Below are 26,642 nucleotides of genomic sequence, written 5' to 3'. Positions count from 1 at the left end.
GCGGGAGGAAGCATCCTGCTCGGCCGGCCGGGTCCGTGCCCCGCTCGCGGGCCGGGAAGGAGCCCTCCCGGAGCCACCGACGTCAGCGGAGGCGAGTGTGGCATCCGAGGGCAGCGGGCTGGCGCGGCGGAGGCGAGCCCCCGAATCCGGCTCCCGGCTCCGCGCGGGGGGGGGTCCTCCTGCCTCCGGCCCCCGCCCGGAGCCGAGGAGTCCAGCGGCCGCCCCCTCCTCCCGGGCCTGCCCTTCCTCACGAGCGAGCGGACGAGGCAGCCAGAAGACGTGCACCGTGCGCTGGCAGCCCGAGACGCGGAACGAGCATCCACGTAAGCTCTTCGCCCCAGAATTGTCAGCTCCGGAGCGAGCTCGCAGCGAGAATCATCGCTGTAGCAATGCTCCCATCCCCTGCATGCTAATGAGGCCGTGATGTCAGCGAGTCAGAGGCGCTGCATCTGGACAGTGGAGGTGGCCCCCCCCTCCTGGCCCGGCCCTCCGTAATTTATTTACATGGAAATCAGGCTTCTCTCCCAAATCAATAATCCCCCAGGCAGGGCAGGGGAGAGAAATCCTCTCCTCTGGCTTAGCGCTTTTTGCTCCGAGTAGCTTGGCTGCCTCGGCTCGCCCCCACCCCCTCCAGCTGTTAAAAAAAAAAAAATGGGCCATTTAAAAAGATGCTGTTTTTTCTCTTTGGAGGAGGCGATCCGCTCTGGGCACGCTGACCATCCTGAGTGGCTGTTTTGGATTAAGTGCCTGCCTCTCTGTCTGGCCCTGCAAGAAGAGCATTACTGTTCCAACATTTCAGAAACTGAGCTGACCATTCAAAGAACTCGGTCGGTTTTTCGCCTCCCCCCTCCAGCTAACTTCAGTTCATCCGTCCTTCTGGGGGGAGCAAATGTTTGTTTGCATTGCCTCAACTGCCCTGATTCCCCTTACCTCAATCTGAAAAGCTGCTGAGGGTTTTTCCACTGGGGGGGGGGATGTTTTTCCACAGCCTCCTCTCCACCCTCCCCCCCCAAACGTGAATGGCAGACGCCAAAGCTGGGGCCATTTGGGGAGGGGGATTGTGGCTCCTTATTATTTTTTCATTCCACAGATGAAGGATTTTGAGCCTTCAAGGATTTTAACACAATAAGGAGTTTATGAATATGATTAAAAACACTCGGGGGGGGGGCAGACATGGAAGGCAGGGAAATGTCCCCAAGGGTCCCCAAATCTATTCAGCCACTTGCCCATCCTCTCAGTCCTGTAGAACCTCCCATGATGAGGCTCTCTCCCCCTCCAGCTGGAGTCTCTGATGCTTCAAATGACTTTTTTTGTTCCATGTGGGGAAGTGAAATTATGTCTTTTGTTATATGTAATTGTATTAAGAATGCTTTAATAATTTCTCTCGAGTTCACAGAAGCCCTTTCATATTTGGACCTGGAATAACTTTTCACTCACAGAAATAGACTCTAACAATATAAGAAGGTGAGTAATGCATTACTTTAACCTTTATTGCTCACATAATTCAGATGGGGGGTGTGTGTGAAAGAATGACCTTTATTATCTTTTCTGCCTCAATGACAAATGTTACTTATGGACCAGAGAAGCGGCGGAACACAGGTCACAGTTGAATCGGATGTGTAACTTTGGCCAAGTCTTAGCCAAGCACCATCAGAGAAACTATGGATTCTCAATCTGAGGCCCTGAGTTCAAAGGCTGCCGGTGACACTTAGAACTGGGCCTTCTTAAATTACTTAAACTGTCTCACGCTCAGTCTCTTCATTTTTTAAAACAAAAATGTTGGACAAGATGGTCTCTAAGCGAAATCACAAATAAATTTACTTGAATTTTCAGCAGTGAAACAGACCTCATACAGCCTACTCTAGCTACGTTATAAAAGTATTAGGATAAGATAATGTGTATAAAAACACTTAAAAACAAAAAAGGCCAAACACTGTATAAGCATAACCATAGATATTTACATGTGTATATATACAGAGATGAAATATAAGAATGAAATTACACATTTACAAATGTATTAACATAAAATAGATAAATATGGATGTCTTTAGAAAATTTTAAGAATGAGGATATCCATCTATTTGGGATGGATTAAGGTGGTTTTATCTGTAGAAGAAAAAGGCCTGATCCAATGGATGTTCATGCTACATTATCCAAAGGCGGTTCTGTGGGCACTCCCTGTCCAGGTTAGGATTGTGACATGGAAAACTCAGTAAACATCTAAAGAGCCAGCATGGGATTGTGGATAGAATGCTGAACTCAAAAGTCAGGAAGGCCTGGACTTGAGTCTTGCCTTTGACATCAACATTTTGAGTGTCATCTCTGCCTTCTCATGTATAAAATTGGCATAATAGTGTCTATATTACCGGCTTCCCAAGGTTTTGAGGACTCACCAATGAACAAACACGATGGAAGCTACTTTGCCAACTTTACACTGCTGTGTAAAGTTGTCATTATTATTAGGCAAAGCAATGACTCGCTAGGGCCAAAAACTTCCATCGATGGTGCCTAATTTTTAGCTGTGGCCAAGATGATTGCTCAGTAACATTCAAAACCTTTCCAGCTTGGTGGGATGTACCTCTGGGGGCTTATTCTTTTCTCTGTAGTCTTTTTTTTTGGGAAGAGAAGCAATATAAAAGTATACCACTTCTGTGATGAACTACAGTCAGTTTTAATGAGAAGCAAGGGGAAAATCAAGATGACTTCCTGAAGTCCCTTATGACTCCATGATTGTACGCTCAGCTATATGAGAAAACAGTCAGATGATCCTTTGCATAACAACTCACATTATTAAGGTCAAAATCCCTTTGTCAACATTTCCTTATGGCAACCGTTATCATCCTGGGGTTCATACTGTTCCAGATAGCTAGTGATGGCCAAAGGAAGAAAACATGTTTATCAGATTCAAAGATAATACCATGTTAAATAGGGTTAACTGCTAGCAACTTGAAAGACAGGAACAGAATTCTAAATAACTTTGACAAATTGGGGGAGGGAAAAGCACAAGGATGTACGTGTGTCTGTGCATGTGTGTGTGTGTGTGTGTGTGTGTGTGTGTGCGCGCGAGCTATAAATTTGCTAAAGGACAAATCAAAAACTTTTAGAACAAAACCAAACAATATAAGGAGAGAGGATAATATATTAATATAATATACTAATATAATTAGAGGCAAGAACAGATTTACAGATAAAGCCAACCAACATAAAGGCACACAGTAAAAAGGCAGATTCACCTCTGAGAGAGACCTGTCAGAAATAGACAGGGTCAAAGGCTACACATGAAGCAATCACTCTCTATACCACAGAAGAAAGCATCCACATTGATGAGATCATGGGTTTTTTGGTGTTTAAATGCAGGATGATCACATGTCAAGTGCCTGCTGGTACAAGGCTCTATGAAGATATATGAGGAAGAGTCATTGCTGATCTTATGGAAAGTGACAAGGTGGTAGGGGAAACAAAAGGTGGAGTAGTGGATAAAGGATTAGCTCTGGCATCAGGAGCACCTGAGTTCAAACCCAGCCTCAGACACTGACTAGCTTTGCGACCCTGAGCAAGTCATTTAACTCTGTTTGCCTCAATTTCCTCATCTGCAAAATGAACTAGAGAAGGAAATGGCAAAGTATTCTTGGATCTTTGTCAAGAAAACTCCAAATGGGGTCTTCAGAAGGATCATTCAGAAATAATTCAGCAACAAAAGGGGAAACAACATATACAGGCAGTAAATGCATGGATGGTGCCATGGTACAAAACACAACAAAATCTCAGAGGAAGGAAAGGTTATTTTTAGGGTGAGTGGCTGGAGGAGGTTTCAGAAAAGAGAGGATATTTGAATTGGGTCTTGAAGGACAGAGAGGATTCATATAAATGGAGGTGTGAAGTTGAGAAGGTGAAGAGGTCATTCATGAAGACAAGAAAAGATCACCGAGGCACAAATGCAGCATTAAAAGACCTGGGAACACAGATACTATGAAGATGATTCTATGGTTCATCAGCACTATGGTTAAAAAAAAAAGTTGGAGGAGGGGGAAAACTGCATTATGCAGCTCTGCATTAAAATATGACATGCAAGAGCTAGGAAATAATCCTACTATATTCTGTATTAATAAATACCTGATTAGGGGATTATGAGAAAATAAAGGAATCAGAACTAGTTAGCTTAGAGGAGAGAGAGCAAAGAACTAGCAACCTTATTTTCTCTCAACAGCTGAAAAGATTTTGGGGTAAAGGCACTGAAATGCCTTTCTCATCTCCAAGTAGGGAAAGAAGAAGAAACAAGTTCTGATCAAATCCCAAAGGAATTTCAGCTGGACATCAGGATGAATTTTGGACAGTTGACTCAGACATGGACTACAAAGAGAAAATGTAGAACATCTGTAATGAACTAGGGGCAGTTTCAATTAGAGGATGATCGGAAAGATGTCTTGGAGTCCTTTCTGTTTCTCTGTCACCCGCAATGCCCCAAAGAATCCGCTTATTTTGAGGAATATTGTCAAAGTCTCAGAAGTATCTTTAAAAAAGTTAATTCACTCTAATTTTAAACAAGCCACCATCATCATCAATACTGTAAAGACTTGTGGTCTACAGAGCATTTTCAGGAAGAGGTGGTAGTATGAGAGACAGAAAAGGAGAAAGAAAGGGTAAAGGAGAGATAATGAGAAAGGGAGAGGTAAAAATCAGTCCCGGGTACAAAGAGACTGATAATTGCTAGTTCGGTGTCATTGTTTACATTAAGCCATGTGAAGTCTGGAGGCTAAACATGAAGATTTTTTGAGGTCATGGGATCAAAGGATCACAGACTTAAAGCTGGAAGAGTTAGTAGAGGCCCTTACATCCAACCCCTTTATTTTACAGATGAGGAAACAGACACAAGAAGTTGTGTAACTACCCCAAAATCACACTGATAGTGAAAGAAGCAGAATTTGAATCCAGGTCCTTTTTCACTTTGGATTGCTCCATAATGACTTTCTCAGATCTGTTCAGATTTATTATTCTCTTAACTATTTCTATGTTATAGTCACCAAACACATAGATTAAAAGGGATTTGTCCGAGGTGACACAATGGCTGTATCTACATGAGACCAGAAGAGCTGTCTAAGAAGTAAGCACTGTCAGCTGATGGCTTTGAGGAGCTGTTAACTTGAATGTTTTAGGGATCCATGATCTCCCTGGCATGGGTACATGTTCCTTTGTCGATGCCAACAGCTTGGCAGATTTTTTTTTACCAGTTGCTGGGACTCTACAAGTCAGAACTAAGCTCATGGAAAATCTCTAACAATTTAACTAGGCTGGCCTTTTAACAACAAACAAATCTGGCCCTCGACTGAAGCCCCTGATTCTTGAAAGGACTTGGCAAAAGGAGGATGTTGGTAGAGAAAAAGGCAAAGGATAGTGAGGAGACTCAAATTCAGGGCATAAGATGCTCAGATGAAGGAAGTGAGGGAGCTTGGTTAGGAGAAAAGAAGACATAGGTAGTGGAGGGAGGTGATAGCTACTATTAAGTATTTAAAGGACTATAATGAGAAAGAGGGAAGAGATTTGTTCTATTTGGTCCCAAGGGAAGAAGTAAGAGTAGTGGAGGGAAGCTATAAAAAGTCAGATTCTGGCTCAATCTCAAGAAGTTTTTTTCTAAAAATCAAAGCAATCCCAAAGCAGAATGGGAAGTTTCAGGGGTCAGTGAGTTCCCTGTGACTAGAGGTATTCAAGAAAAGACTGAATGAGAATGAGTACTTGTTGGGAATATTGGGAAGAAGATTCTCCATCAGGTACTAGTTGAACTCCATAATCTCAGAAGTCCTGCCAACTCTGAGATCTCCTGGGTTTGAATCTGTGGTGCTTCGAAACGTATTTCATGCGTACGAAATATTCTTTGTTAGACTCAATATTCTTATTCATTAAACTTTAAATGAGCCTCCTGTCAACCACCCCCACAGACCCCCCAACCCTGTTATTTATTCTCCTCTGTTAAGCCTGTTTAGTCAAATGAGAAAGAATCTGGAACATGGAGGGATTCTGAAAAAAAAAATGCTACTCCTATCTTCTCCCACTTCTTTTAGGGATGATTGTTATTATTGTTGTTGTTGTTTTTTAACAGCAATGAACTAAACTTGTTTATTGTTACAAATTTCCATGAAAATATCATTAAAAACCACATGATATCCTGGCAAATATCGGCTTTATCTAAGACAAAGAAAATATGCCACTTGATAAGGCAGCTTCTTGTAATTACTAATTTTCATTAAACAGCTAGAGGATGCTTGAATTCTCTATGTTAACTTGTTCTGAGAACAATACACCCAAGGCTTTTTATTCTTCCAATTTAAGAGCCAGGATCATATTTTTTTCTTCTCTTATTTTCTCCCTATTTCCCTTTCCTCTCTCCTCCCACTTCCCTTCATCCCTCCCTTCCTTCTTTCTCCCTCCCTGCTCCATATTTCCCTTCTTTCCTCCCTTTTTACTTCCTTCCCTATTTCCCTTCTTTCTTCCCTTTTTATTTCCTTTCCTTTCCTTTCCTTTCCTCCTTTCCTTTCCCTCCCTCCCTTCCTTCCTTCCTTCCTTCCTTTCCTCCCTCCCTCCCTCCCTCCCTCCCTCCCTCCTTCCCTCCCTCCCTCCCTCCCTCCTTCCTTCCTTCCTTCCTTCCCTCCCTCCCTCCCTCCCTCCTTCCTTCCCTCCCTCCCTCCCTCCCTCCTTCCTTCCCTCCCTCCCTCCCTCCCTCCCTCCCTCCCTCCCTCCCTCCTTCCTTCCTCCCTCCCTCCCTCCTTCCTTCCTTCCTTCCTTCCTTCCTTCCTTCCTTCCTTCCTTCCTTCCTTCCTTCCTTCCTTCCTTCCTTCCTTCCTTCCTTCCTTCCTTCCTTCCTGTCCTTCTTTTCCTTCCTTCCTTCCTTCCTTCCTTCCTTCCTTCCTTCCTTCCTTCCTTCCTTCCTTCCTTCCTTCCTTCCTTCCTTCCTTCCTTCCTTCCTTCCTTCCTTCCTTCCTTCCTTCCTTCCTTCCTTCCTTCCTTCCTTCCTTCCTCCCTTCCTCACTCCCTCCATGAAGGTTTTCCTACTTTAATGTTCCCTTTTATTTTTTTCACTGGTGACATGAATTACCCTAGGAAATGATTCAGAAACTGAATAGTTAGGAAGTCCTACATCAATAGTATAGGCTTGACATGGTGAGTTATTCCCCAGGAAGAACAGGTATCTGACATACAACTTCCTTGGTGAATTTCCCTATGTCCCCTCTGTGCCAGCTTTCTCATCAAGCAATTCTCACTCTCCGCGACTATTGTAGTTGGACTGCAAATGGCTATGTTGGCTGAGGGAGGAGGGAGGGCTGTGGAAAATGCAGGATTGAGAATCAAAGGAACTGGATTCAAACCTCCACTTGCCCCATAGTAATTCCTAACATACCAGGGCAAGCAGGATGCTACAGGGCTGTAAGCTCTTTCCAGGATCAGATGAAAGAAATAGGAATATTTAACCTGGAGAAGAAGATATCCAGGGGTGGTATGATAACAGTTTTCAATATCATGAAGGAGGTCAGGTCTAGGTCCAATGGGGGTAATATTTAAAGGCAAATTTAAATTTGCCATCAAGAAAAAAAACTTCCTAAGAATTAAAGGTATCTCAAAGAGAAGTGGGTTATATCAAGGAGTAGGGGTCCTCCTCATTGGAGACCTTCAATTAAAGATTACACAAGTATTTGTTGGGTATGACCTATGAGGGAATTCTTTTTCTAGTATGGGTTAGACTAGACAGGTCATGGAGGCTTCTTCCTAACTTGGAAGTTCCATTCTGCCGACATACTGATTAAGGTAAGTCATTAGAGCTCTCCGTTCTTTCATCTGTAAAATGAGAGGTTTGGGCTAGATGGCTGTTCAGATTTTTTCTCACTCTTAGTCTGAGATCTTGTGGCGTCTCAATGTTTCAGTCTACTCTGATTACATTTAACAAATTCTAGAGCCACAGTGATTTTGTGGTTATTGTTGGGAAGTCTATTCTCCATCAGGTAGTGGTCGAACTACATAATGTCAAAGGTCCTACCATCTTTGAGGTCTCCTGGGTTTGAATCTGTGGTACTTCAGAATGTATTTTATGCATTCAAAGCATTCTTTGTTCTACTCAATATTCTCATTCATTAAACTTCTATCATGTCTGCCATAAAGACTCCACTTTGGGGTCTTTATGGCAGAGATACTGAAGTGGTTTGCCATTTTCTTCTCCTACAATGAGAGGCAAACAGAGTTAAGTGACTTGCCCAGAATCACAGAACTGGGAAGGGTCTGAGGAAGACGAGTCTTCCTGACTCCAGACTTGGAACCCTATCTAGTGTATGCCCTTTTTGTCCACCAATAAATTTAATAAACTACTAAAAACCCCAACTTCTGGTGTCCATGTCAAAGTGGCTGCTTGGGCAAGATGCTGGTCATTAGATTTCCCTTCTGTACACAGAGATGATACAGGGAAGATTCTTGCTCAGGGATGGTTAGTCCCTTCATGTTCCAAACTCTGTTCACTATTTGATGCTCTCAGGCTAGAGCTACTTCTGGACCAATTCCATCCCTCTCTAAGGGATATACTTCTTGCCACCATCTTGCTCAGAAAGTGGTCATGGGAGTCCAAGCGTGATGCCGAAATTCAAAAACAAAGGGCAAATTATAGGCATCAGAACGAGAAACTCCAGTCCCAAATTAGGCAGTAGGAGAGTTTTAATTATGCACTAGAAATGCACTTCCCTTTAGAAGAGCTTGTAAAATTAACTCTAACACAGAACAGGAAAAAAAAAAAAAACTAAAACCAGCAAGAGGCCCCAACAGCTGAAGGAGGGAGGGAAACGTTCGCAGTCACTTAAAATTCCAAGGGTTTTCTAGTATCCTAACATTGAGAAACTTCACCTTTGGGCTATCAGAGTGGGGGAAGAAGGCAGGGGTGACCTTTAAGACCTTCTGGCTTATCGACAGTTTATAATGTTCAGACCAGACCCTCAGGAATAATCTCCCTTTCCCCCAAATGGGGCCTTACTGATTCACTTACAGTCCAGGAGTTTGGAACACACAGTTTATTCTTGTTTCTCTGCCTAAGGTGAAACTGCCAAATGGACACAGTGCCTGGGGCCTGTAAAGGTCATGAAAAAACCGGTCCTTGTGAACACCAGCTCATCCTGGATTTGGGAATTCGCTAGAGCCCCTTCTCCGATGGGCTGGGGAGGAGAGCACCCCGCGTCGGGCGTCTAACTCCACAAAGAATGTGGTAGCCAGCTTCTGACTCATCGCCCAAGAGTTGCATACCATTGTCCTTAAATGGCACTCGGAGCTTCTTTGGAGTAGATCCCAGCAAAGGATCCCCTAGCGCACAACAGCATCCAGTTAGAGTGGCCATGGGAAGGAGAGCTATGTCATCAGCCCAGCCAATGGGGAGGTATATACAAGAAGCAGCTTGCCATGCTGAAAATGAGGAGAAAGCCCATTGGGCAGAAAGGCATCCAACCTGACTCGCTCCTCCCCAATAGAGCACCCATGATCAAAGGATCTCAACAAACCCTTATTTTACAGATGAGTAAACTGAGGCGCAGGAGGATTAGATAACATACAAAGTCACCCAGATGTTAGCGGCAGGATTGGATCCCACGCCATTTCAGTACAAAATCTCATCTTCCTTTGAGGGATGAAGGAAATGAAGCTCAGAGACATCATGTTGACTTGCTCAAGGTCACAAAGGCAATCAAGAGCAGAGCTAGAAATCAAAGCCAGGTCTGAAGCCTGTTCTCCTTTCTCTAGAATATGTAGTTTTTGCTCTCTCCCTTTTCCAAACCTCAGTTTTCTCATCTATAAACTGGGTACCAAACACCTGTTTCTAGTAAATCTCACAGGGAACTAATGACATAAGAAAATCTGAGGAACTAATGAGAGAAGAAATGTTCATAGTACTTTGAAAATTACATAGTACTTTACTAATGTAAGGTATCATTACTAAAACAGCAAATGTGACCTACATTTAGAAGGCAGAAAAGACAGGACCTATTTAGAGAAATTCCTTCCAAATCAGTTCAGAGGGCGCACTCTCCCAAAGCAGGAATTCAGTGGGGGCTGAAGCCCCGCTCATATCCTCCAGTTTTCACCCCCTAGACTCCAATTCTCAGATTCCATATCAAGATGGAAGCAGCCCTAAACTCAGTATAAAGCAGAACTTCCTAACAGAATGGAATAAACTTAAAAAGTAGTGAGCTGCTCATCATTAGAGGTATCCAGTAAAAGATAGCTGATCACTCTTTTAGGCTATCAATAAAACAGTTCACACTTCAGGGAGTAGAGACTCCTAGGAGTCTTTCAACTCTAAGAGTTTCTATATTTCCCACAACAGGACTGCCATGTGAGGAAATCAGCTTTGACATTCTACTCTACTGACCTTTGCAGGGCCTCAGTGACTATTCCCATAAAATGGGGCTCTTCCTACTATCACAAGAAGGACTAAAAGACTAAAGAAATAATATCTGATAGAAAATAAAGATGTTCCTTAAAGAACGCCTTTAGACTTGATCCTAAAAAAAAATGGAGTTGATATGGATTGGATGGGAAGGATATCTTGATGGTTCACCTCTGCCACTAGAGATACTTCTCTAGTTTCCCTCTGCTTCCCTCTTTCCTTCTATGGATTAACTGACCCATGAAGTAGCAGGTAGCTCCAGGTATAGGGAAAACCAGAGAAAGGCCTTTTTTTTCCTTCATTGTTGCCTTTTATTCACAAAAACTATTAAAGAAACTGACCCTTAAAGATTTCAAAGTCTACATTTTGCATTTAATGCATATAAACTTAATATGAACTTCACAACCACCTGACAAGAAAAATGTCACTAGTCCCATTTTACTGATTCAGAACCTGAAGTAAGACAAGTGGAGTGACTTGCCCTGTGGGACACAGCCAGGGAAGATCAGAGTTGAAATCCAGGTTTTACTGCCTCCCAAAACAGCACTTTCTCCTTTGAACTCCCCTGTGCACACTTTACCTTCTGGAAATTGGGCCAAACAACTCAGAAGTAGAGTGGCTCAATTACTATAACCCAGGCTGGATTAGGTTGGACAATTAGCCTCCAGAAGTCACATGATGAGACTTAGCTCCAAAGAAGTAAAGCAGAGTTGGGGGGAGGGAAGAAAAGTCAGACCAAAGAGGAGAGGGAAGAGGGGAAGGGGAGGAAGATGGGGGTAAATGGATAGAGAGGAAGAGGAGAGAGGGGGGAAGAGAGAGAGAGAGAGAGAGAGAGAGAGAGAGAGAGAGAGAGAGAGAGAGAGAGAGAGAGTGCAAGCACTTGAGAACATACAGTATCTTAGATAATCATGGAAATATATCCTAGGATTATTTTGAATGCCCCATTGACACTCACGGACATCCAAAATACTTATAAGGCACCTGTGTACCAGTTATGTGGTATTGTGTTCTAAATGGTTTAAACAGTCAGCAACCTTCATCAGACTTAGCAATGAAGTGCTCCCCAAGAGCAAGAGAGAGAAGGTCTCAAGACAGGTAAATATTTCAGAGCCAGAACCTATCTTTACAACTACACTAGATTCATGACCTGGCCATAATCCCATGGAAATTTTTCAATAAGAATCAAGATTTTCCTGGAATTCTAATCACATTGTCACAAGATTGTGCAAACCCTTGAACCTTGGGATACCTATTGCTACTAGTCCTATACTCAAAAGAGATCAAAGAAACAGGAAAGAGTTCTTTACATACAAAAAAATGCTTACAGTAGTTCTTTTGATAGTATAGCAAAAAAACAAAAACTAATGAAGGCCCATTAACTGAGAACAGGCTGATTAAATTATAGTATAGAAGTAGAATAGAATATTGTGAAAGGGAGAGTTTCTGAGAAACCTGGAAAGATGCAAAGAGAAGTGAGCAGAGCCAAGAGAACAAGGTATACAGTAGAATATTATAAAGATAAACAGCTTCAAAAGACTCGAGGACTCCATTTCAATCTTTGATTACTATGATTCTAATCCTCTCCTTCAGAGAGGTGAAGGTCTTGATATACAAAATGAGACATATATACTTTTGTATAAGAATAATGTAAGGCTTGAGTTTGTATCCCAGTCTGGAACACAGCAGGCACTAAATACATGTTTGTTGATTTAATCATGATTCTTTTAAATTGGAGTAAGAAAAAATAAATGTTTTCAATTTTAACGTAAAATTAAATTTTTAACAAAGGAATCAAGCTATTCACTTACTGAAAGAGAGAGATCCATTTTGTTTGACTATATTTCAGTATTATAAGGCTTTGTTTTTCTTTTTTCTTTTCTAATTTGGGAAGGAGAAGGGTGGGAGGGAAAGGGAGTAAATGATTGTTAACTGGGAAAAAAATAAAAATTCATAGAAAAAACATTGGACGGAGTCAGGAGATTCCCATTCTTAATAAATGCTTATTGACTGATTGACTGGGGAAAGTTACTTGGGAGGAACTTTCTCATTGACAAAATAGGGATGCAAACATTTAACTTACTGGGTTATTATGAAGATATCACTAGGTGTCTATATATCTAGTATATATATATATCATATATTATATTGTATATAATTTATATAATAATATAATATAAAACATATAATATAATAATTATATATAACATATATGTATAATATAATATCTACCTCCCAATAAAATAATATATATAATGTAATTATATATTATATATATATATATATACTATGTATTCATATATATAAAGGCATTTTGAGAAACTAAGTGATATTCAGATTTAGTGAATAAATAAATTTTAATAATTTAACTAATAAATTTCAAGTTTGATAAATGCTATGATAATGTTTTTATTCTTTCACTAAAGTATTCCTCCAATCTCTCATCATGGCACAGAGAACACATGCCAAGGAAATCATGGCTCCTGGAAAAAAACTAACCAAAGCATCATGACTTTCTTCTACTAATGCACACACAGAGTATGCCAGCTGGACTGGTGAGTGAAAAACCATTTTCACGGATACATTCAGTAGGATATGACATGCTCCCTAGGGCCAGATGGGGAGGTACTCTTTATTTATTTGTAACCCCAGCACCTAGTATAGTATCTAGCATATAGTAAGTGCCTAATAATTGCTATTTGGTTGACTGAAAGTTTTCAGGGGAATAGAATAGAAAATCTGAAATAAATCTATTTTGGATATCATGGATTTTGCTCCCTTCCCTCAATTATGGTGAAATCTGTGGACTCTTCTTCAGAACAATGCTTTTAAATACATAAAATAAAATATATTGGATTATAAAGGAAACCAATTATACTAAAATATAGTTATTCAAATATTAAGAAAAAGTTTATAGACTTATTCCCCTCCCGTCTTTAAGAACTTCTGCCCTATCTATATCCCAAAGAGATCATAAAAAAGAGAAAATTACCCACATGTGCAAAAAAAAGTGTAGCAGCCCTTTATGTAGTGGTAAAGAATTTGAAGATAAATGGATGCTCATCAATTGGGGAATGACTGACAAAGTCACATGTAAATATAACAGAACATTATTGTTCTATAAGAAATGATGAGCAGGCTGGTTTCAGAGAACCCTGGAGAGACTTACATGAACTGATACTGAGTGAAGTGAGCAGAACCAAGAGATCATTGTACAAAGTAACAAGATTATGTGACAATCAACTGTGAAGGACTTGGTTCTTCTCAACAATTCAGTGACTGAAGGCAATTCCAATAGAATTAGGAAGGAAAATGCCATTTGCCTCCAGAGAGATCACTATGGAGACTGAATATGGATTGACGCATATAGTATTTCCACTTTTTGTTTGTTTGTTTTTCTTTCTCATGTTTTTTTTTTCCTTTTGGTCTGATTTTTCTTGTACAACATGACAAATGGAAATATGTTTAAAAGAATTGTACATATTTAGCTTATATCAGATTGCTTGCTGTCTTGGGGAGGGGGGAGAAAAGAGAAGGAGGGAAGAAGAAAAAAATTGTAACACTAAGTCTTACAAAAACAAATGTTGAAAACTATCTTTACATGTATATAGAAAATAAAATACTATTGAAAATCTCAAAACAAACAAATGTCTACTTAGACTAGAAGGACTTGGATTGAAATCAAGCAAGTCGTTTAAGTCTCTTGGGGTTTGGTGTTTCTTGGAAAATGACTGAGTTGCTCTGTACCTGACAAGGCCCAAATGTATGGAGGTTCACTTGAGCAGTGCCCCTCCTCCAGGAGCTACAGATGGGGAGTAGAGATGGGGGGGACCATTTTATAGGTCACTGATTCACAACAAGCCCACCTAGTCCTGTTACCGAAATTTAACAGATTAGAAAAGGGAGGCACAGAAAATGAAGCGATTTACTCTGGATCAGAACTGGGATTTTAACTCAAGTCATCGCCCTCTAAAATCTAGTCTTTCCCCCAGTATACCATGCTGCTACTCTGTCCTTAAGACCAGCCCATTTTGGCAGACTAATCCTAATACAGGAGCCTAATCATTCTGTCGCCTCTTCTCAGGGACCCACCACTACCAGCTGATAAGGAATCTTGCTTGGCGCCATTAACTAACTTTCCTTTAGATTTCTTTTCCAAGCTGAAGTCAGAGCCAGCCTCTCCTTTTCCCACCCCCTACCCGCCAAATAAATAAATAATGTATAAATAATGATGCTTTTTTTTTTTAAGAAGGAAAAGGGCATATTTAATGTCATCTCCCTAGCAGTCTAGCTGAAATGTTGCATCTCAACTTAAGCTAAATAAACCTAGTCCTGTACTTCTAATTCAATATTTTTCTTGGGTTCTTTCCCTGCCTCGGAAAGGTCCTCTCTTTTCTGCCACCCTCATCTCCCTGTTCCCTTCCCCCACAAGCAAATGTCTCGAAAAAGGACATTCATAAATCTTCATCTTATCTCATGGTATGTCTCACAGAGATCTGAACCTTTGATCAGTCACACAAATTAATTTTCCATTTACATTACAGGGTAACGATTTATTCTACAGTTAAAACTAACCAGCCCTGAAAGTCCACTTTAGCCTATAGCTTGGCTGCTGGCCAGGAGGCTGGGTTTTTTGGCTTGTTTTCTCTATTTTATACTGTCTGGGTTAACGTTTACATTACAGAGTCTTCCTTTACTGCTTGCTGCAGTCGGCCCAGCTCGTCCTCTCCATGCTAATAACACAGACGGCCCGTTGACTGCACCCGTCTAAAATCGTCCAGTGGCACGCTGGGTGTTCTGAGTGTTTGGGGAGTGAGATAGAAAGATGATTGCTGTAAACCTGGGAAGCAGAGTGGGTGGTATGACAGAAAGCAAGCTCAATCTGAAAGCAGAGGAATTGGGTTCTTTCCCTGGCAGGCTTCTGAGCCTCAGTTTCTTTATCTGAAAAATCAGGCGGTTGAAGAACTAGAAAAGCTAAAACTCTATGATCCCATGAGGTGATTTCTTTTCTCATCTGGCAAATAAGTAGTCTGGATTAGACAATCTCTAGTGTTCTCTCCAACTCAAGTCAGCCTGAATATTTCCCAAAACTGAAAGCACCCAATCCCCCTCTGTTTTCATTTTTGGCGGCGTTGAATGGAAGTCACTCTTTTCTTCTTCTTCCTGTCTCCAATGGTGCTCTGTCCTTGCTTCTATCTAACCTTCTTCTATACTAAAATTCTTAACCTGGAGGCAATGAATTAAAAAAAAATTAACTGTATTTCAATACAATTAACTTCCTTTGTAATTGTACGTATTTCCTTTTATGAATCTTTATGAAATATTCTGGGAAAAGGTCCAGAGATATCACCAGACTTCCCAAGGGGTCAAGGGCATGATAAAGGTTGAACAGCACTGATTTAGAACCTAGATATCAGGGGTCTAATTTGAAGTGAAGTCCATTGAGGGAAAGGTTAGTATTGTCTAAGCCTTTATATAAATGCTGTCAAGGAATAACCGTAAAGGGTATATGGTAATTTAATTTTTTTATCACATTCTCCCTTGGCTCTGCCCTTTATTTTGATATAAAATTACTGTTAGGAGGATAAATGCAAAATGGAAGAATGAAATGATCAAAGGGAACTGAGTAGAATATAAACTCCTTAAGGGTAAGAAGTCTTTTATCTTTGTCTCTGTAGTCTTAGCAACTAGTTCAGGGTGCTGCTACATAGATTAGGGATCAATTCTGAACTGGATCTAATGGAAGAGAGCTAGGCTCCTTTTCCCCCATCCCCATACATCTAAAAGTCTAAGATTATGAGTAGATAAATTCACACACACACACACACACACACACACACACACACACACTCATGGAAATTTTCAAAAAAGAAATTAAGGCTTAAAATGAATAAAGAAAAGAAGGGCAAGGAAACAACTGAAAAAAACCATAGTGAAATTAATTTAGGTAAATTATTGGAAGCAACCAGTGAATATGTCACTGATTCATTTGAGACACTTTGGGTAGGTTTTCTCTATCTGTGTTGCTTCTGATAATTGACCTAAACCAGAGAACTAAAATAATCCTAAAACCAAAGAATCTGAAGAAAGAGAAAGATCTCATGAGGACATGAAATGCTACTTCTTCCTCATGTGGGGTGTTCAGATCATAAAGTGCCCATGTCCTTATTTTCATCTCAGTACCTGATCTCATTGAACTTCAGAGCTGGAAGGGAGCCCCAACCACCATCTTATTCAGCCCCTATTTGCAAAGAATTCCCATCACAACATAATTAATAGTTGTCCAGCTTTTTATTTGAATGTGTAATTATATTAATATTTTAATAATAATATAATTATATATGTTTAATTATATAAATAACATATTATATATAAACATTTATTTATATAACATGATATATATATTTCTCTCCCAGCCCCATCCCTATCCCCCTTGCTCCCCACTTAAATTTGCCACTTGTTCCTTCAGTCCAGTGTCCCAACTCTGCTTTCTGGGGATAAACAACGTTTCAGAATAAAGTGCCAGGTGACATTTTTCGAAGTGACAAGGAGACCTCAACACTAATTTTTATAGGATACCAGGACCAGGATTCTGCTGAAATTGAAATCACGGGTCCCCAAAGTTGCCGCACTGTCTGATTTTGCCTTATGTTTATGATTGTGTCAGTGAATCCATTAATATTAAGCATCTACCATATGCCAGGCATTGTACTAGACTGGGAGTACACGTAAAAGGAGTGAAAGGATAATCCCTTCCTTCAGTAAGTTTTCATTCTAATGGGACAGACAGAGACAGACAGAGAGACAGAGAGATACATACATCTTAAAGTTATTAAATGCATACATTCATAGATAAATAGATGTAAAACTATTAAAATTTTACCCGGAGGCTTGGGAGAGAGGTCATTAGCAGTAAGAGGGAATCAAGAAAGGGTCAGTGCAGAGGAACATGTTTGAGCAGCATCTTATAAGAAGATCCTATGGTCACTCCGGCTAGTCCCTTCCCACTACGGTGGCTCAGTGCCACCAGAACGCCCTGGCCCATATTCAGATCTGTCTTGTGCCTTGTCATCTCAAGAAAGTTACAAAATCAGAAAGAGATGCCAGAGGTAGTAATGTGGTAATGGATGTAGCAATTAATCTTCCAATTGAAAATGTCAAGAGATAATTACCAATTCATTCTCAGGAAGGGAGCCCTGCCTGCTTAGCTAGGGCTGGCCAGCCAGTTACCTCAGCTGCAGCCCAGGGCACTCACTGTCCCAGCCCATGTGTCCCAATACAACATGGACACATCCTTGGCTGCTCTGTGAGCTCCCATTTTGGTCCTTTTACCTGGTTTGGTTCTTTCTGCCAGTTTTTGTACTGGTGGGTAAGAGTGGAATGGAGCTGGCCATGGTGAAAAAAGAGAGCATTGGTGTGTGTGTGTGTGTGTGTGTGTGTGTGTGTGTGCTCGAGAGAGAAAGAGAGAGAGAGACAGAGGCAGAGACAGAGACAGAGACAGAGAGAGAGACACACACAGAAAGGGAGGGTTACACCCTTCAGGTGTCCCGGCAAGGTCAAGGTTTTGTCACAGCCTGGGAAAGGCTGGCAAACACAGGATTAGAAGGCATCTTATCTCAAGGGCTGGAACAGTATGTGGACCACATCCAACATTCATCCTGTTCCACACTCATCTGGAGCTTTTTACGCAAGGACTCAGGAGATGCCTCAGAAACACCTGCCCTGTCACCACGGTCCATATGGCTTTACTGTTCCACCAGCAGGCACTAATAGGTTCTGTGCCTCTAATGAAACCTCAAATCACAGGGAATGTGACCTTTGAGGGGCTGGAGAGGTTCCTTGAGAGTCTTGTTTGGTGGCCACCTCCCTGTTCTATATCACTAATTCAGATTCAAACTAGTCATGTGCATTGGTAGCTTCCCCCTGGGAGTCCACAGGCTCACATAGGTTCATCAGAACAGGAAGGATGTCTGACCCAATGTCCTTATTTTGCAGATGAGATGATGGAAGCCCAGAGAACAAGTCATTTTCTCAAGGTCACCTAGGTAACAAGTAGCAGTGTTGGGATTCAAACCAAGTTTCTTTGACTATAAACCAACGTTCTTTCTGTTGAACCCAAACACTCCTGACTGTTGCTTGGGGACCAAGGGATTATTTCTATTAGTGCAGGAGCCCCCACTACAACAGACCAGTGGGAATTCTTCAGTTAGGAACTTCATTCTTATATACAAGGAATATAGGAAACACAGCTGTCCCTTACATTTCAGTCTCTAATCCTTTATCTGGACTGTCTCAGTAGTCTCCTCCCTATCTCAAATATCTACCCACTTCAACCCATCCTCCACAAAACCACTAAATTACATTTTTCCTTAAACCAGACCACAATATTCTCCTTTGTTCAGTACACTTTAGCTGCCTCTTATTACCTCTAGGATCAAATCTAAATTTCATCGTTGAGCATTTAAATCTCTTTACAACCTGGCCATCTTCCTGCCTTTGCAATCTTGTTGAAATTTATTCTCCTGCTCCTCACATACTCACTGCTTGGAACATGTGGCTCTCTGTTTCCTATATCTGTGCTCCCATTCCCAGAATTCTCTCCTTCCTCCCTCAAAATTCAGCCTAATTACCACATATTACATGCAAAATTTCCTGGATCTTTCCTACTTTTTATTTGTTTTGCATTTTAAAGAGTTTTAAAATATTTATTCCACCATACCCAAACTCAATAACCACAGAAAGACCAGAATTCTCTATTGAATCAGAGGTGTGAACTAGGCAAGAATATGGACTAGATACCCCTGTTGAATCACTCAGACAAAATATTTTAAACTAACTGCAAAAGATCCTTGGTTAATGTAGAAATCTTTGAAAAACATGAAGGAATGAAATGACATAGCATAGGAAGTTTATTCATCCTATCCTTCTCTATACAGATGTAAGCTCCTTGTAGGCAAGGCTATTTTATTTTGTCTTGTATCTCAGCTTTTAGCTGACACATAGTAAAGACTTAATGCAAGTTTGTTGATTGATTGGTTGTCTGGTGGAGGTTTCCAAGGCCTCCATTCGTGGAGACAAAGTTAAATTGAAGCTAGCAGTCAGTTAGCTTGGGGAATTGTTTCTTTCAGGCCAAAATAATAGTAATTTCTGCAGGGAAAGTGTTATTTTTTAAAATAGGTGATTCTTTATTCAAATGTCTGTGAATGATTTAAAACTGTCCCATCAAAACTTTTTGAAAAACTCAGCTGTTCAAGTCTTCTTTGGCATGGGAAACCTGACTGCTACAAGCTGCCATTTTTGGCTCTCATAAAAGACCCTGACTTGCACCTCTAATTTCTACTACTTTACTGGATATACTCTCACAATTCTCCCCATAGTCCTAGTTCAGTCTCAAATTAGAATCAGAAGGTTAATACACTCATTCCAAAGGGGCTGATTCTATAACTCCCAAAGTCCCTATTAATTAAAAAAAATTCTGGTTCCACTTCAAAACTCCCATTTCCATGGACGCCTTGGTTGGAAGTATTCTAAAGATGTACTCCAATCCCCCGCTGAGCTACTTCACAGTTAAGGGTCCTTCTGCACAGTTTAGAATCATTCCATACTTATCTTGTGTGTACCGATATTATATATATATGACTCTCCTCCATTCCCAATTGCAAGGTCCTTGAGTATAGAGATGATTTCATTTGTCTATGTTATTCTTTTTCGAACCTCTGTTTTTGAAACAAGCCTGCAGATCAGCCATCCTCATTCATCAGACTTCATTACCCTGTGCTGCTTGGGGACCTCCACCCAGAACCCCTTTTTCATCTCTCCTCTTATGGGTTGTCTTCTTCCATTAGAATATAAGCTCCCTGAGGACAGGAACTGCTTATTTTTGCTTATCTTTATCTCACAAGCACTTAGTACAAGTGCTTGGCACATATCTTGCTGACTGAATATATGATTACTCAAGGTCACACAGAGAGAGCTGGGATTTGACCTCCAACCTTGATTCCAGGTGCCCTCTCAGGTATAAAAATCATCAGTGCCTCCCAATCTCTTCCTCTCCTTTATATCAGTAGTGCCAAAACCCTTCCCCACATTCCATTTTCTTTCTGTAAAATCCAACCTCTACCTCTTCTCTCCTTAACTCTTCCCCTCTCTAAAATGCACCTACTCTTTCTTCTATTTAAAGGTGCTCAATAAATGGTGATTTGTCTAAGGATTAAAGGGAGGTCAAGAGATTAAATGACTAGTTCAGGGTCTCAAAACAAGTGAGCAGCCAGGCTGGACTGAGAATTGAAGCTTCCAATACAGTCAGTGCTTCAGAACAAAGCCCAAGCAGGATGTCATTGCTTCTTTAATTGGACAATAAGTGGTCTTTAATAAAGAAAATTAATTTAATTAGAACTCACACTCTGGCATTTCAATTCTAATATATCTCGGATACAAACAATTCTGAAAAAAAAAAAAAAAAGGCCTTTGAGATCAAATGGGTGTTTACCAGTTCTGGACCAACAATGGAATCTGTCCTTCATTTAATGAAAAACCCAGAAGACTTTTCAGTCTTTGTCTAATTTTCAGAATCCAGGCTACAAACCTTGCAAGCTCTTACCATCCTCCACAAAAACTTATGTAATTGGAATTCACTCACTTAAAAATCATTACAATACAAAGCTGAGCACATATCACTTCTCCCCCACCTTCCTTTCCTTCTCCCCCTCCCTACCTCCGTCCTTCTCTCCCCCTCTCTCTCCCCCTCTCTCTCCCTTTCCCCCTCTTTCCTTCCCTTTCTCTCCCCTCTCTCTCCCCTCCCCTTCTCTCTTTTCCCTTTCTCTCAAAGGCAATCCAGTATGCCAGATGAATATTCAACTTCACACTAGAAATAATTCACTGAACCTCAGTTAATTTGTCGACATCATTTATACTGGTTTCTTGATAATGATCTCTTTAGGCAGAGACTTTGACATGTAATTCCTTTTCATCCTTTGAAGCAAAGTATTTCTTAGTTTCAAACTGCCTAATAAATGGGCAAATCACTCACGATCTTACTTCCAAGGTCCCTTTTCCCCAAAACTCCCCAGCCGGAAAAGGTCCTGTCACGTCTCCTAAGCCAAGGTCCAGCACACAAGAGGAGAATGGTCATCTGGTTGGGATGTTCCATTACTAAGCTGATCGAAAACACAGAAAGGTCAGATTTTCAACTGTCAGAAGCTTGAACATTTAAACCACAGGATCAATCAGCAGTCACATCAAAGGGACCAGCTGAGAAGTCAATAAGAGAAGCTCAGATGGTAACTAATTCCTTCATTCTAGAATATATCCTCTTTTTTTTTTCTTTTTATTTTCTTTAAAAAGAAATTGGACCTATCAATAATTTGCCTCAAAATGCAAGACTTTGCAATTTCTTCTCCCATTGAGATCTCTAGGAAAATGGAACCCAGTCAGGTCAACAAGCATTTATTAAGTGCCTACATGTGCCCTGAACATACAAAGAAAACTCAGCACCTGCTCTCAATGAGCTCATATTCTAATGAACTAACCCTCAGTAGGCATGACCCCACTTACTCTCTTAATGCCTCAGTTTCTTCATATGTAAATAATGTGGTTGGGCTTAAGCTCTACAGCTATGATTCTAGGAAGGTGCTGGGCAAAAGCCAAAAGGAAAGGAGGTGAGAGTCAACTCACACAGCTGAAGTGGAGGAAAATTGGATTCCTTAATAAAAAGCATCATTTTGAGCTGTTCAAGGAAGCCAGCACATTCTGGATTCACAGGCCATTTAAAAACATTTGCTCATTACCTACATTCCTCTTGCCACCCACCCCCCCAACACATCTCCAACCCTCCTTCTCCTTAGCAACACCATCCCCCAGCAGAAGGAACATTTCAAAAACTGGCTGCTTATGGTAGAGAGAACTACCACTTTGTGCTCTGGAGTCCAAATCATCCCCCCCCAACTATAGCTCACTGCAAAAGGCTTTCACCCCCCAGAGTAAGCACAGAACAAGCCCATTTCCATACAGCTCATCATTCCACAGATTCAAAGACAACATGCCTCCAATCACATCTCTTGAAGGGATGAGAAACCAGCTGGCCAAGCCTAATTAGGGCTCCATCCTCCCAGATAGCACACATTTAGTGTCAGAACCATGCAGAGAATCAAATCTTCCCACTCTAGGAATCTTTGAGGGCCTTTAGTCATCATGGTGCACAGGAAAGAGGGTTAGCTTTTAAGTCAGAGGATCTGGGTGTGCATCCCAGGTCTGGCCCCTGCTTCCTGTGGGAAAGTCACAACCTCCCTGGTCTAAGCTTCCTGAGTTTTAAAATAAGGCTATTATACCAAATGGCCTCTAAGATCACTTCAGCTACAAGTCTCTGCTTCTAGTCTAGCTTCTCACACACTCATTAGACACTTTCTGCATACTTTCCTCAAGGAATCTGAAAATTATAGATATTCTGAGAAGGGAGGGGCTTTGTCTTACAGATTTAAACAAGCCAGAAAAAAGCCCCTCTCTGACATACTTACCATGTGGCCATCCACTTCTGCTGGAAGCCTTCAAGAGCAAAGCCAGTCCAGGCTATTTTGGTAAGGCTATATTGATTGATAGGAAACTTTCTCTTTCACCAAACCCTAGTTTGTCCTTAGCACTATCTATTCCATTGTTCCAGTTCTGTTCTCCCAGGCCAAGCAGAGAAAGTGTTATACCATTTCCACTGACTTTCAGATACTTGGAAGACAGCTACCAAACCCTAGGAAGTCTGCTGTTCTCTCATGATTTATATATATATATATATATATATATATATATATATATATATATATATATATATATATATATATATATATATATATATATGCCAGAATCAAAGTGTTCATTGGAAGGGCTCTTACAGGCCATCTAGTGAGATGTGGATTTGTAGAGGAATGCCCACCATGGGTATAAATTCAGCCGCCATCTAAAGACCTCCAGTAAAGGGCAAATACTATTCACTAGTTCTGCTTTTACCCTCCAGAGTAAAAATTGTAAGCTTGTTTTTGTTCCATGGGGCCCTTGGACAATCTTCTGAAGCCCAGGTACCTCCTCAGCAAAATGCATAAGGTTACTAAAGAAATCAATTTTATTAGAATTATCCTATTGAGATAGTTTTTTTTTTTAAAGTTCATGAACCTCAGGTTAAGAGCTCCCCCTTTAGAGTGGAGAAGTTTAATCTGCTTTTGATATGACTACTTTTATGTGATAACTTTGCAAGAAGCTCTCATTTTCCATGTTTTATCTTTTATTTCAAATATCCTCCATATCCACTTAACCTTAGTTATGATTTCCAGTTTCTTGTCAATCTATCACTCTCCAGATTGTTAAACAAAGTCCACGCTAGAAGAAGACACTCAATAATAATTTCACTGGGGTCCAAGCCACAAAAGAATCATTTCCATTCCTCTCTTGCTCTTCTCTTAAGTGACTTCCATGGATACTGTGAATTCACATGGTTACTAATGAACAGAGTGAGTTGGGAAGGACTTCAATGATTATCTTCCCAACTCCATTCCTGAAAAAGCATCATCATTACAACATGCCCAACAAGGAGTCATCCATCCTGTGCGTGAAGACTTTCAATGCAGGAGAGATGTCATTCCCTCTTAGTGCAGCCCTCACCACTTATAGCCAGCACTAAATCTTAAAAGGTAGTTCTAGACTCTTAACTTTCCTCTTTGTAACTTCCTCTGATCACTCCTGGCTCTTTCTCTGGATCCAAACAAACCAAGGGCCGCCCTCCCAATTTCTAAAGAGAGCTAGCCTGTTCCTCCTTTTATTCTCCAAGTTAAAAGATGTTCAGTTTTTTCAAGTGCTCTGGACTCAAGGCCCTTTCCATGAACTCCAGGCACTCATTGTTGTTCATCAATCTGCAAATACTCTTTAGCCCCTACAATGTAAGCCCGGCATTATCCCAGGGAATGGAAGAAAATGGAAGACATGATTCCTAACCCTCAATTTTCACACCAGGTAGAGTGTTTTGCTGGTGCACACTAATTTAAAGGGTTAAGAATCGAATATGAACATGAAGCTAAAGCAAAAACTCCTGCCATATCAATCATCTCTGCCCCACTTATTCGTTCCAGGTGTGGAGTGACAAGCTGACTACAACCGACTTAGAATCTCAGTAGCCTCTGCATCAATGATGAGCAATTCAGGGAACTGGAATCTGACAACATTCCCAGCTCAGAGAAACACTGCAGCACTCTGCCCTGCCACCAAGATGCCTCGCTCCCCAATGGTACCCTCAACTCCCATCCCCCCCCCTGACTCCAGCTCAGTTATTCAGCCCGAGAGGCATGTAATCAAACCTTGAAAGCATTGGGTTACATTGAGTCAGTTTACACAAAATGACAAAACATGACACAATAGACTTTGATGTAAAAGGGGGAAGCTTCCTTCAGGAAAGGGGGAGGGAATGAGCCATGAGATTCCCATTAACATTTCGGCAAACTTACAGAGGTTCATTTCCCATGCATGGCAGGGGGAAAAATGGAGAGGCAGAAATTTGGGACTTGCTCACTTCAATGTCTGTTACTCATCATGCTTTCTCTGACTTGCAAGTCTGCAACTTTCTCTTTCATGTCTGACTGGGCCAGCTCATTATAAGTTTGCTTACCCTTCAGTTTATCTTGTTTATTAAGGGAATATACCATGCAATATTAGTAGTGCAAAGACATTATGCTAGAATATAAAGATGAAAATAAAACAAGCCCTGCCCTCAGGAGTTTATAGCTTATCTTTCAATTACATATATATATATATTATATATATGTGCATATATACACATATATATAATATATATGTATATATATATGTGTATGTATATATATATATATATATATATATACATACATGTATATATATAAGCCAGGTAGATTTCACACTTTAGAGTAGCCCCCATTCTGTCCAGTTTCTAAATTTTATTATTTTCATGAACAGTTTAAGAAAATGGAAAAAAAATAACCCTGCTTATATATCCAAGAATAATTTACATATTCATATTATCATATTATATACACTATCATAGTACATATTCAGGCATCATTTAATTAAGGCCCACAGCAAGAGCTTAATAGATATTTGCTGAATGTTTATTAAACAAGGGTGGCCAATAGCAGAAAGAATGATTCTTAAGAAGTCAAATTTTATTATTGATTCTGAGTACCTGGAGACAGAATAAGTAGAATAGGATGATTCTCTTGCTTTTCTGCCTTTCTGCCTTTTGGAAAGATATAATTCACTTGGATTCCAGTATCATACTGTTCATAGAGTAGACTATATGTCATAGGGTAGACACTGAGTGCCAAAGAAAATGTACAGAGCCATTTTCAGCAGCAAATGAGTCAGTCATGACCCTCATCTCTGTTACTCGCAAATCTGGGCCACTGCAAAGGGATTAGAATCTGAATGGCTTATGTTGTATTCTGAATTTGAACTTAAAGAATATACGTATTGCTCAGGACCACACCGTACTTCTACAAAAAATAGATCATGTGCTAGGACTCAGAGAAATAAGAATATGTGAAAGAGCAGAAGAACTAAACACATCCATTGCAATAAAGAATAGTAAATTATTACAGGAAATCCTTGCAAATAAGTCTATATTTGGAGACTTAAAAATGGCATATTGAATAAATGAGTGGGTCAAAGAACTGTCACCTTGGGAAGAATCTAGGTTGGCTCCCAGACTACCCAATGTAAAAGCCCTAATTGAATTCTAATAAAGATGATAATAATAGCTTAAATTTATATAATACATTACTATTAAAAAGCTTTGTACATCCTTCCATCATCTCTAGTGAAGTTATATTTGGCATCTCTCCATTTCCTGGTCTTTTCCTTCCCCTAATAAGCCTAACTATTCTAAGATATATACTATCCTAAGATGATGAAAGTTACTGTACTTAGAGACCCTCCAGGTCAGTCTCTATTTAAGAAATGTGGGATAGTAGAAAGAATAGAAAGATGACTTTAGTTTTGGAAACAAATATTTTTGGCTTGAATTCTAACTCTGTGACCTGTTCCCTGTGAAAGTGGGCAATTATTTTTTCTGGGACACAACTTGCACATGTATAAAATGAAGGGGTTGGACTAAGGGATCTTTAACCAGCTTTAAATTCCATGATGTTTGATTCTCTAAAGGGCCCCATATAACAAAATTATTCCTCTATCTCTCTTTTATCATCTCAGTAAATGGGAATAGCTTTATTATTAGAGTGGG

At 40.5% G+C, this 26,642-nt stretch overlaps 1 protein-coding gene and 1 long non-coding RNA gene across 6 annotated transcripts in view; one reads left to right on the top strand and one right to left on the bottom strand.

The window, feature by feature from the left end:
• Positions 1-25,121, top strand: part of LOC141551939 (uncharacterized) — a 25,128-nt gene extending 7 nt beyond the window's left edge. Inside the window, exons 1-4 of one of the 3 annotated variants that reach the window (XR_012485023.1) lie at positions 1-323; positions 691-1,464; positions 12,826-12,954; positions 24,505-25,119. The exon at positions 1-323 is cut by the window's left edge and continues 7 nt beyond it. This is a non-coding gene — a long non-coding RNA (uncharacterized LOC141551939). Of the gene's footprint in view, positions 1,465-12,825; positions 12,955-24,504 lie in introns of all 3 variants that reach the window. The other 2 variants (XR_012485022.1, XR_012485021.1) reach the window with 2 other exon arrangements.
• Positions 1-26,642, bottom strand: part of PRICKLE2 (prickle planar cell polarity protein 2) — a 353,317-nt gene that overhangs the window by 129,496 nt on the left and 197,179 nt on the right. The gene's annotated exons all lie outside the window — the stretch shown is intronic.

This window comes from Sminthopsis crassicaudata, chromosome 1 (genome assembly GCF_048593235.1).
Source record: "Sminthopsis crassicaudata isolate SCR6 chromosome 1, ASM4859323v1, whole genome shotgun sequence".
NCBI lineage: Eukaryota > Metazoa > Chordata > Mammalia > Dasyuromorphia > Dasyuridae > Sminthopsis > Sminthopsis crassicaudata.
The sequence above is the reverse complement of the archived record's forward strand: the minus strand, read 5'-3'. Positions and strand labels throughout refer to the sequence as shown.